The following is a 12,296-nucleotide window of genomic DNA, read 5'->3' as shown; positions in this document are numbered from 1 at the left end:
CTTTTCAAATCATTTTACTTTTACAAAACAGTGGAAAATTTGAAACTTATATTAAAAAACTGGATAATTTACATAATTATAATAAAAAAGGTTTACAAAATCGATCATAGCATATACTATTTGAACTTATAATTACATGCCAACCATAATTCATATAACAAAAGAACCTACTATATATATTGCTTCTCATCCGATCCGGGTAAAGATATGCCATCCCAACTTCTTATAGTTGCTCCTCTGGTTTCTTCGATCCTATTTGTGAAACACTCATACACTAAGTCACAGACTTAGTGAGGCATATATGTATAAATGAACTAATGAAACATGCATTTACTTACTTTCACAGCATACAGTTACATACTTTGATATCTTACCTGAATCATCATATCTCACACAAACAAGAACACATATGATCATGCATTTAACAAAGAATAACATGTCACCTCATAAAATATTATTTCTTTTTACATCTTTTATTAGCCCATGGTACATTACTGAGAACTAAATATATGCAAGTGCATTGAGGTTGTGCACAAATGTTGTCACCACAGCTCGTATAAATTTGCACTGAGTTCCATATAAAATTATCCCGAAGGACCACATATATGTCCTGAAGGACCTCATAGAATTGTCCCGAAGGACCACATAGAACCCTCGACTCTTGGCATGCCAATTATACTCTCAGCTCTCATATTACATAACATTGGCTTTAGCATTTATATAATTTATTCTCTTATTTCACATAGTCAAGCAGTCACATAGATCATATCTCATAGCATATATCCACATGTTCACATAGTCAAATAGATCACTTTCACATAGCTTATATTCTAGTTTCATATATTCACTTAGTTCAGTTTCACATAGCTTGTCACATATACACATATTCACATATATCAATTTCGTATAACTTATCTCTTATTCTCATATATACACCCAGATCATGGTTACATATGATAACATGTCAAACATAGCTTATATATAATGATGCACACAATACTTATATTCATGGAATCATGCAATGGAAACATTAGAAATAGACTCATCGCAAGTCTTATTTCCATAAAACACCATATACATACTAGTATGCACTCACCTTAGCCTCACTTAGTCTAACCAACTCTTTATCTCACTCTTGCTCAGTCTTACTTTGTTGAATTGTCAGGGCTTTGCTTTCGTTCTATATCTATACAAATATATGACTTATATGAATATCAGAGTTCAATTACTATAAATAATTCCTTAAGAACATATGCTAAACAAAGCACTTAATTTAAGAATTTCTATATGAATAGTATTTGTACCTTAGGTATAGTATCGATACTTATTTACTAGGGTATCGATACTATGCTTCGGTATCGATACCCTTTCTCAGTTCTGGAATTTATTCTAAAAATTGTACCGATACATAGCTATTGGTATAATACCCCCCATTACCGATACTACTACTTCAATATCGATACTTCCCTGAAGAATTCCTTCACTTTAGCTTATGGTATTTATACTATTCATACAATATCAATACCCTAACCCAATTTTTGTATAATTTTTACTTGAAGTAACGATACTGTTCATACAGTATCGATAACTCTAACCCAAAACTCATTCCTTTAACTCAAAATGTTACAAATAATTACTTAAACTCCACTTTACAACTTCTTTCATGCCATAAAACTCAACTATACTCACTCAAATCATTTTATATCACCATAACACTTCATCATCTTCAATATCTTATCATAATTCTTGAAACTAAGAATCTTACTAAATTTTTAACATGTTCTAATTTCATTTCTAACACCTTAGACTTCTTATCTCAACCGATGACAAGTCAAATTCAGCTTCAAAATCCAATTACTAACTCTTTTCCACAATTTCAGTTAAAAACCTCTTATATAATTTCTCCCATAACTTATCCATCTTTTTGTTTTAAACCACTTTAAGCTTTCCTAACACCTCAAGAATCAAAACCATTACTCAAGTGCAAGAAATAACCTATTAAAATAATCCTTACCTTAGCCAAGCACTCACGTAGAGATGAGGAAGGAAGGATGGAGAAAGAAGGAGAAAACTCTGGATTTTCTTAACCCTTCTCCACGTGGAGATATAAAACCCCATAAAGAATTTTAAATTCATCAATTTCCAAAACACAAATATGCCCTTCTATCATTCCATCTTCACTAATAAATCCTACTCAAATAATTTATAATTAAATCCCTAAACTTTTTAATTTTTCTAAATTGGACATGAAGTTTCAAAATCTTATAATTTATTCACTAATATAGTTTTTGGGATGTTATAAATCTCCCCTTAAGAAAATTCATCCTCAAATTTTCACTACACAAAGAGACGGGGTTATTGTTTACGCATATCATCTTCACGTTCCAATGTTGCTACCTCTACTTTAAATTTTTTCCTCATTCTCCAATAGCTTACAACATAAACAAAACCTTACTCTTGTAAAATCCTCATTCGAAGTACAATACATATAACCTTGATAGTCGACACTATTTGAATAGAATCTTGTTCTATATTATCACTTATTAAGAACCATCTAAACTCCTTATATATTTTTCAAAATAAGTTGCCCATACATCAAACCAATTCCACACTGCTTATTCACCTGAGAACCATGCCATAATGGTTTAGTCCCTACCACCTCATTACTTATTACTTCAAATTAGAATTTTCAATTCTCTCACTAATTTACTACTAATGTATTAATATGTTAATCCCAGATTAACTTTACCACACTATTGAAAAGTACCTACCATAATTTATGGTTTTGTAGGTACTTCTCGGATAAGAACCCAATGTGTCACATTAACTTTTCAAATCATTTTACTTGGACAAAATAGTGGATTATCATCATCTTCGTCAGTCCTTAAATTGTAAACCTGAACAGTTGAACGCATCTCATGTTGAGTGGATGACTCAGATTGATTTTTCCACGACCTCTACCTCTACTTCTCTGAGATACCATAACAGATCTCTCTCTTTGTATAGTCTCATCAGTCATGAAAAGACAATCTTGAATAAAATGTCCTATGTCACCACACTAAAGCAGGCTCCGGAGACCACTCGACATATTATGAGGATGAGAATCAGAATCTCTACTTCTCTTTGATGTTGCTAAACTCAACGAAGTACCAGCTCTCTTTGACATCTGAACTTTTTGCTCTCCAAACCTCTAATTATGAGCTCTCTCTAGAGCTTTAGCATGATTGACCACCTCTTCAAATGAGAATAGATTCAAAACCATCAATAACTCTTTCAATATGCGGCATAAGCCTTCAACAAACCATTCGCATGCATCATTCTCAGTCAGAATAAGTTCGAAAGCAAAACGACTTAACTTATTAAACTTACACTCGTATTCATACACAGTGTGATTCCCTTGCTTTAGGCTAAAACAATTCTTGCTTCATTTGTCTAATAAACTGGTCACCAATATATTATTTGTGCTTGTATTCTTCTAAGAATAATGACCATGTCACTTGATCACTTCTTAATCTCATGGTAACATTTCTCCACCATACTCTAGCTTGACCATGCAACAGTGAAACTATTTCATCTAAATTCTCCTCTTCAGATTAGTGCAGTCCATCTAGCATTATCTTAACATCGTTTAACCAAAGGTCCGCAACAACAGGATCTTATTTAGCTTCACCCTTAAACTCGGGTGCTCCTAACCCTTTCAATTCCTTAACTACATTCACTCTAGGAGTTGAGGGAATAGGAGGTTGAAAATGTGTCAGAATAGCGATTAACGTCTTGAAAAACTACCCTTGATCTTGTACAGGTACTACAAGAGGTGTTCGCTCTTCACCCTGCCTGGACAGGGGAGGTGAATTGCTACTACCTTCAGGTCTATCATTTCTCCCTTCACTTCGGGAGCTATCATGGTCAGACATCTAATAAGACATAACCATATAACTCTATTAGAAGACAACATACTCATTACTTTATCAGATCAGAAATTTTTCACTTTTTGTTGGCATGTATATTTTTCAAAACTCATTTGACTTCAGTTTATGCCTAGAATCGGCTAAACCTTAGCACTGATACCATTCAATGTAACACCCCAACCCGTATCTGACCCGGATAAGAACCCAATGTTTCACATTAACTTTTCAAATCATTTTACTTGGACAAAATAGTGGAAAAATTGAAACTTATATTAAATAAACTGGATAATTTACATAATTATAATAAAAAAAGGTTTACAAAATCGATCAGAGCATATACTATTTGAACTTATAATTACCTGCCAACCATAATTCATATAACAAAAGAACCTAATATATATATATATATATTGCTTTTGATCTGATTCGGGTAAACATATACCGTCCCAACTTCTTATCCTTGCTCCTTAGGTTTCTTCGATCCTACGTGTGAAACACTCACACGCTAAGTCACAGACTTAGTGAGACATATATGTATAAATGGACTAATGAAACATGAATTTACTTACTTTCATAGCATACAATTACATACTTTCATATCTTACCTGAATCACCATATCTCACACAAATAAGAACATATATGATCATGCATTTAACAAAGAATAACATGTCACCTCATTAAATGTTAATTCTTTTTACATCTTTTATTAGCCCATAGTACATTATAGAGAACTAAAGATATGTGAGTGCATTGAGATTGTGCACAAATGCCGTCACCACAACTCGTATAAATTTGCACTGAGTGCCATATAAAATTGTCCCGAAAGACCACATATATGTCCCGATGGACCTCATAGAATTATCCCGAATGACCACGTATATGTCCCGAAGAACCGTGTAGAACCATTTATTAGGACCGTCGGCGCACCCCATGGCGTAGTGGAAACAAAACTCGACGGTCTCACCAGCGATCCAAGTACGAAAAATTGAAATCGGGAGGAAGAGATGTGAACACTTACAGCGGGTTCCTACTCAGTTCGAATCGTAAGCCTCCACAAAATCATGTCTCGGCCTCTACTCAGTTCACTCGATTTAGAGGAATTTTGTTTTCCCCCAAAACCATTTTGAGAGAAAATGGCTGAAGGTTTTGTGTGTGTTCTCTAAAACGACTGTTAGACCTAACACACCCTTCTATAGCCAAGTTACCCTAATCATATTAGGATTTTTATTATTTCAAATTAATTAATTAGAATTTAATAATCCTTTTATATCTAAGTTACCTTAATCATATTAGGGATTTTATTATTTCAAATTAATTAAATCTATATTTAATTAATTGAAATTAAATATTCAGGATTATTAAAATATATACTTAATTAACTCTAGATATATTTTAGTAACGTACAATAAATTGTACATCTTTGCTCGTTTCAATCCTAGGGTGTGACCCTGTAGGTTATTGTAACGTTAGCATTAATTATTAGAACAATTCTAATATTACATAAAATGAGTGACATCTAGCAATATATCATTGTCACCTAAGTTACAAGAAAATATGATTCGATATATCATCTTGGTTATTAACTCTTTTATGTATTACATCCTTATGTCCTTTATATCTAGAATAGGCACAAGTCTTGGAATAGTCATAGTAGTATAGCCAATCTATTGTTTCTTGATATCTAGAGTAGACTTTAATTAACGAATAGTTTATGATATCTCATATCAACTTATTCGAGCATGGCCATGTGTTTTTAGTCTTACTCAATTAAGTGGCATGTGATATATTTCCTATTATGTATGAAGGACAAATTCTATCTTAATCATACACACCCACTATATATATTGAGATATATTCAATAGCAGTCTTTATAGAGCAACCAGTTACGGAGGTTGTTTAGTTGCATCAAAATATACAACAATATATGTTGGGATAGTATTGATCTCAAGTCTGAGGATCATACATATAGTCATCACCATGAGCAATGTTATGACTGTCACATAATAATCCAAGACATATGCTCATGGTGGGTCAATCCAATACATTGTTATCTAACACTATAATCATGTATCAATTCTGACATCTCTATGTCAATGACAACTCGTTGTCATCAATCAATAACATGTTAGTCTTAAGCTATTATTATTGTTCGTGCCCATAATAATACTTGACTAGGGATCTTTTAATAATAACAATTAGTCATTATATGGACTTTATTATCTTCCAGTTTATGTTAAACACATATATATAACTGAAAATAATAGCGACAATGCCTTTATTCAATAAAATCGGTAAATAAAAGTATTATTACAATCATCATATGATTGGTCTTTGGGCATACTCTAACAATCTCCCACTAGTACTAAGACCAATCACTCACATATCTAATACCGACTGACTCAGTGTGACGATCATGCCTCTGCTATGTAAGAGGCTTCGTCAAGGGATCATCAATGTTGTCATCCGTGTGTACTCTACATATTTCCACATCTCCTCGATCAATAATCTCTCGAATGATATGAAAACGCCTAAGAATATGTTTGGATCGTTGATGAGATATGTGTTCCTTTGCTTGTGCAATGGCACCATTATTGTCACAACGGAGTTCTACAACATCTGATATCCTGGGAATAACCCCTAATTCCATTATAAACTTCTTGATCCAAATAGCCTCTTTTGCTGCTTCACTGGCTGCAATGTATTCAACCTCTGTTGTAGAATCAACTACTGTGTCTTGCTTCAAACTTTTCTAGCTTACGACACCTCCATTAAGACAAAACACAAAACCTGATTACGATCGTGAGTCATCCTTGTCAGTTTGGAAGACGGCATCAGTATAACCTTTTATACAAAGCTCTTCCTTCCCTCCAAAAACAAGAAATTTATCCTTAGTTCTTCTTAAGTACTTAAGGATATTTTTAACCGAAACACAATGATTTTCACCAGGGTTCGCTTGATACCGACTCGTCATGCTTAAAGCATACGATACATCTGGTCGAGTACATATCATGACATACATGGCAAAACCAATAGCCGAAGCATATGGAATCTTATTCATTGTAACACCCATAACCCGTATAATTATACCTATACAGATTATAGATGTTACCCGAATTTCGAAAAACATTTTCTTTTCAAACCGTGATTTAAAATTTATTTCCTTAAAATGGTAACTGATATTATAAAAATATCATATCATAAAAATTATGTTTCATTATAACAAATTTAATTAAAAAGATTTTTTTATGAACATTGAATAGTGGCGATGAACAGTGGGGGAATCGGTTCCCTGTATGGGAGAATCGATACCCCAAATGTATTCTGAAAAATCTTATTAACGTGGTTACTGTTCATGCTACAGTAACTGCTACAACAACTGCTACAACAACTGCTACAGTAACTTTCGAAAATACATATAAATTCAATAAAATTCCATTTAGTTTCCAAATTTGTTTAACAAAACAAATAAAACATTTATAATTACATGCCACTAATAAAACTAACATTACATATTAGGATGTCTTACTGATAATAATATACACTCCCCGATGCTTGATATCAACTTGAACTCTTTATTCCACTACTGGCTTTTTACCTACGCGTGAAAATCATCACACGCTAAGTATAAAATTAGTGTGGCAATTTAAAACAATAAACAGTGCAATACAATTCATTCATGAATTTCCATGTCAATAACTAATACCATAAAATCATGTTACCAACATATACAATATTTTATCATGGTCAAAATAATATAAGATCTCTTACCATTTATCCATAAGCTCGTAAGCTTATTTTACCAATATACTTACCATTAATACCATAAGCTCGTAAGCTTATTTTACCAATACACTTGCCATTATTCCAAACCATATACCATAGACAATAACCATAAACAATAGACAATAGCCCAATATACAACCATGAGGACCTTGGATACATGGGTAAAATATAAGCACCATAGTGCTAATCCGTATGACACATATGGTCGTGTCCACCATCTATACTAGGTATCCTTAAGTACAGTCCTGTATGGCACATAAGGTTGTACCCACCATATACACTAGGTATCCTTTAGTGTATCCCGTATGCAGCCTGCTGGTGGACTCTATGGCATGCCAACTATACCATGTCCCTCAATGACTTACTTGGGCGTACAATATTTTATTTGATACATCCATGGCAAAGTATATTATCAATATTTAACAATTGGGCAGTTCATACCCGAATTAACATTCATGGTAAAAATCGTATATGTTCATATAACATCATATGCAAAAATCAGTGATCAATGCATTTTAATTTCATACTCTGACATATCAATGTCAATTTATAAAAATGATATAAAATCGTGTCGATATAAACAAGGTCGACTTATCGCAAGTCTTCCTGATGATGTATAAAACATCCATGTATAATTTCATGCATGTATTGCACTCACCTTGACACTTTATAATTTTCCAAATATTTGTGCCTCACTATTGTCCACAATAAACCCACTTGACTTGCTTCAATCGCAAATCAATCATAATCTGTATAATTCACAATTTCATAACGATATACATGTTAGTATTTTACTAACATAAACATATCCCAAATAACTTCATAATATTTTTTATACTCATTATCTATCAAAATACTTAACTCTTAATAATTCCTTTTAACCTTGTAACCAACTCTTACAATTTACCCAAAAAGATCCTTCACCATTTTACCACTTAGATTCTTAATACCAATAATTCCAGCGTAGTACATCAATTATACAACACTTACACAATAACCCATCAATTTTCCATATTCAGACAACTCATACTACCTTTAAAGAATCAATATTCTGTATTGATATACACACTAGAATTCAATTCCGTTTCTTCCATTGAAAACTAGACTCGAATACAAATCTATCCATATAAATAAATCCTTCTAACTCATTCTGTACAATTTATGGTGAATTTTCAAAGTTGACCAACAGAATCTATTTTGCAGAACCTGCTGTCCGATTTTTTTTCTGACCTTTCCTTGGTTAAAAACTCATATCTTTTTGTACACACCTCGAAATTGATCCCCGTTTGTTTTAAACAAAATTAAATCAATATATGAACACAATATATACAAATAACCTCCAAATTATTTTTATATAATTTATGGTGAATTTTTGAACCTACTGCCAGATTCAAAATCCAAACTGTTTTCTTTAACTTATTCTTAGGTTCTTCATCAATTCTTACAATCAATTATTTAAAATCACTTAACTCTTTAAAACCCCTAAAACACAAGAATAAAAATCCCCTTCATCAACTCAAGATGAACTTGAACATGAAACCCTAGAAATATTCATGTCAAAATGTAGAGAATTGAACATAGAACATTTTTCCTAATCACACTCAAGTCTAATTCTCAACAAGATTGCTTCAAAATTCAAAACAAGAATACCTACCTTGCAAGCTTGAGGGTGTCGGTCTTGGATGAAGAAGAAGCTGAAATTGCTCTCCCATTATTGTTATTCTAATATTAATTATATATATCACATGCTTAATATAATATCAGAATGGAAGTTTTTATTCTATTCCATAAGAATTTCCATTTTTTCCCTTAATGAATCTTCCTATTCACCATAAAACCAAGCCACCTGATACATATCATATAACAAAGTTAAATATGAATTAATTTGACTTTTATTTTCAAAATTCCCCTAAAATTTACAAAATTTGCGTTTTAGTCACTAAATTCCACTGTTTTCGGTTAAATCTAAAAAATTGCACATTTCCAAACCAAATTTCTCTGATCCAAAATATTAAAATAATATTTCCAACCAATTTATAACATCCTTCAAATCTTTTTAAAGTTCTAATTCGATCTGAAATTACCGATTCCTTACCGACTTTAACCCTTTCTAGTTTTTCTTTACTAAAAAATTCAAATCCAAAAATATGATTTCTATAAAACTCCACTCTCAATAGTAAACCATCTATTTATGAAATAAAATTCTTTTTTAGGAAATTTATCACTTAAATCCCTAAACTTTTTCCCAATTTTCTACTTTGACCATCAAACTTTCAAAAAAAAAAAATTTGGTCATTGTCTAAATTTTTGGGGTATTACAATTCTCCTCTCCTTAAGAAAATTCATCCTCGAATTTTAAAACTTTCTATGAAAACTGTAACTTCCTTTTTCCCTTGAAAATTCATAACCTTAAATTAAGGTTATACTAAGTGGTAAAACATGCCTATGCCTTAACTATAAACTCCTTTTGCGATAGCTCAAGGTAAACAAGTTGAACCTATGCCTTTTGTGAAAACCTCTTCTGGTCTTGCCAACTTCTTGAATTCCGATTTTTCCTCTTTACTTTGGGAATTTTGTGAATATCATATAAATCAATAGATTTTGAACCTGCATGATATGAAGATGTGTAGATATTATTTCTTCATATTATCATCTCTTTCCCAAGTAAAGACCTCAACATTATGATTTTCCTAAATCACTTTGACTAGAGAAATCATCCTGCTATGCAGTTCTTTGATTTCTCGAGCTAATATCCGAACTGGTTCCTCTTTATAAGTCAAATTTGGTCGGATCTTAATTTCCTTTGATGCTATGACATGTAAAAGATCCATTCGATACTTTCTAAGCATCGACACATGAAAAACATTGTGTACTTTGTCCAACTCTGGATCTCAATTACCTCCATAATTAATCTTAACTGATAAGCCATCAGTCTAACTCTTTTTAATATCCCATAATGTCCAATGAATCTTTGCCTTAGTTTTCCTTTGCGTTCTGGACTCAAAATCTTTTTCTAAGATGATACCTCAAGAAAAACTTTATCACCTTTATGGAATTCAATCTCCTTTCACTTCAAACCTGCATAAGACTTTTGCCGATCAAATGCCATCTTGAGATTTTATTGAATTATCTTTATTTTATCCTCAACCTCTTTTAATAAATTTGTGCCAACAAGATTTCGATCATTTAACTCGAACCCATTCAATGTTGTTTGATATTTTCTCCCATATAAAACTTCATACGAAGTTATCTTGTTACGCAATTGATAACTGTTATTGTAGAAAAATTCTACTAAAAAAAATACTTTTCTTTTCTCATGATTTCTTGGAATCAATCACACATGCATTCTGCATAGCTTCTAATATCTGAATAGTACTTTCTGACTTACCATCCGTCTATGGATGAAAGGTCGTACTAAAATTCAATCAAGTACTCAAAACTTTATGCTCAGCTTTTACTTGTTGACATGTCAAACATGTAGCAACAAACTTAGTAGTGTTTCTTTTCATACCCAACCATCAAAATGACTCTTTACATCCTGATACATTTTGTTCTCACTTGTATGCATAGTCAGTGGAAAATAATGTTCCTGAGAAAGAATATCTTTCTTCAATTCATCATTATGTGGAATACGAGTTCTTCCTCGATAATCAGACATCCATTTAATTTGATTTCAACGTCTTTAGTCTCATTCATTTTTTTCCACTAGTGAAATCTTTTCCAAGCATCTGCTATATTTCTTTTGTAGCTCTATTATTCGATATAAAAACATCGGTTTTACTTTTAATTCATCTAATAGTGCGTCATTTTCTTTTAACAATAGTTGCACATCCATAGCTCGCAAAGATGAAAAAGTTTTCCGACTAAGTGCATTTGCTACAACATTTGTCTTACCTGAATGATAATCAATGATCAAATCATAGTCCTTTAAAAGTTCTATCCATTGCCGTTGTCTTAAATTGAGCTCTTTTTGAGTCAACAATTATTTCAAACTCTTATGATCCTTGTAGATGTGGCATCTCTCACCATACAAATAATGACACCAAATCTTTAAAGCAAAACTACCGCTGCTAACTCAAGATCATGAGTAGGATAATTCCTCTCATGCATCTTTATTTTCGATAAACATAGGCTTCCACCTTACCTTTTTGCATAAGTATACAAGACAAACCATTATGAGATGTATCACTATACTCTACATACTATTTGTCTGATCCTGGTTGTACCAACACTGGTGCTTCCGTTTAAAATATTCTTTAAAGCTTTAAAAATCTCTTGACATTTCTCAGTCCAAGCAAATGAAAAATCCTTTCTCAAGAGCTTAATCAAAGGAGAAGCAACCATCGAAAAGTTTTTCACAAACCTTTGATAATAACCAACAAGTCCCAAAAACGTCAGACCTCTGTAAAATTCTTTAGAGTAATTTTCATGTATTCTGATGAGACAACATTTCCATGAAAAGAAACTTTCGATAGCCAAAACTCACACTTTGACATTTTGGCATATAACTTTTTACCCTTAATTATCTTGAGCATAGTACAAAGATAAGCATCATGCTCTATCTTTGTATTCGAGTATACCCAAATGTCATCAATACATACCTC

The sequence above is a fragment of the Hibiscus syriacus genome, unplaced genomic scaffold (genome assembly GCF_006381635.1).
Source record: "Hibiscus syriacus cultivar Baekdansim isolate YM2019G1 unplaced genomic scaffold, ASM638163v2 tig00112657_pilon, whole genome shotgun sequence".
Lineage (NCBI taxonomy): Eukaryota > Viridiplantae > Streptophyta > Magnoliopsida > Malvales > Malvaceae > Hibiscus > Hibiscus syriacus.
The sequence above is the reverse complement of the archived record's forward strand: the minus strand, read 5'-3'. Positions refer to the sequence as shown.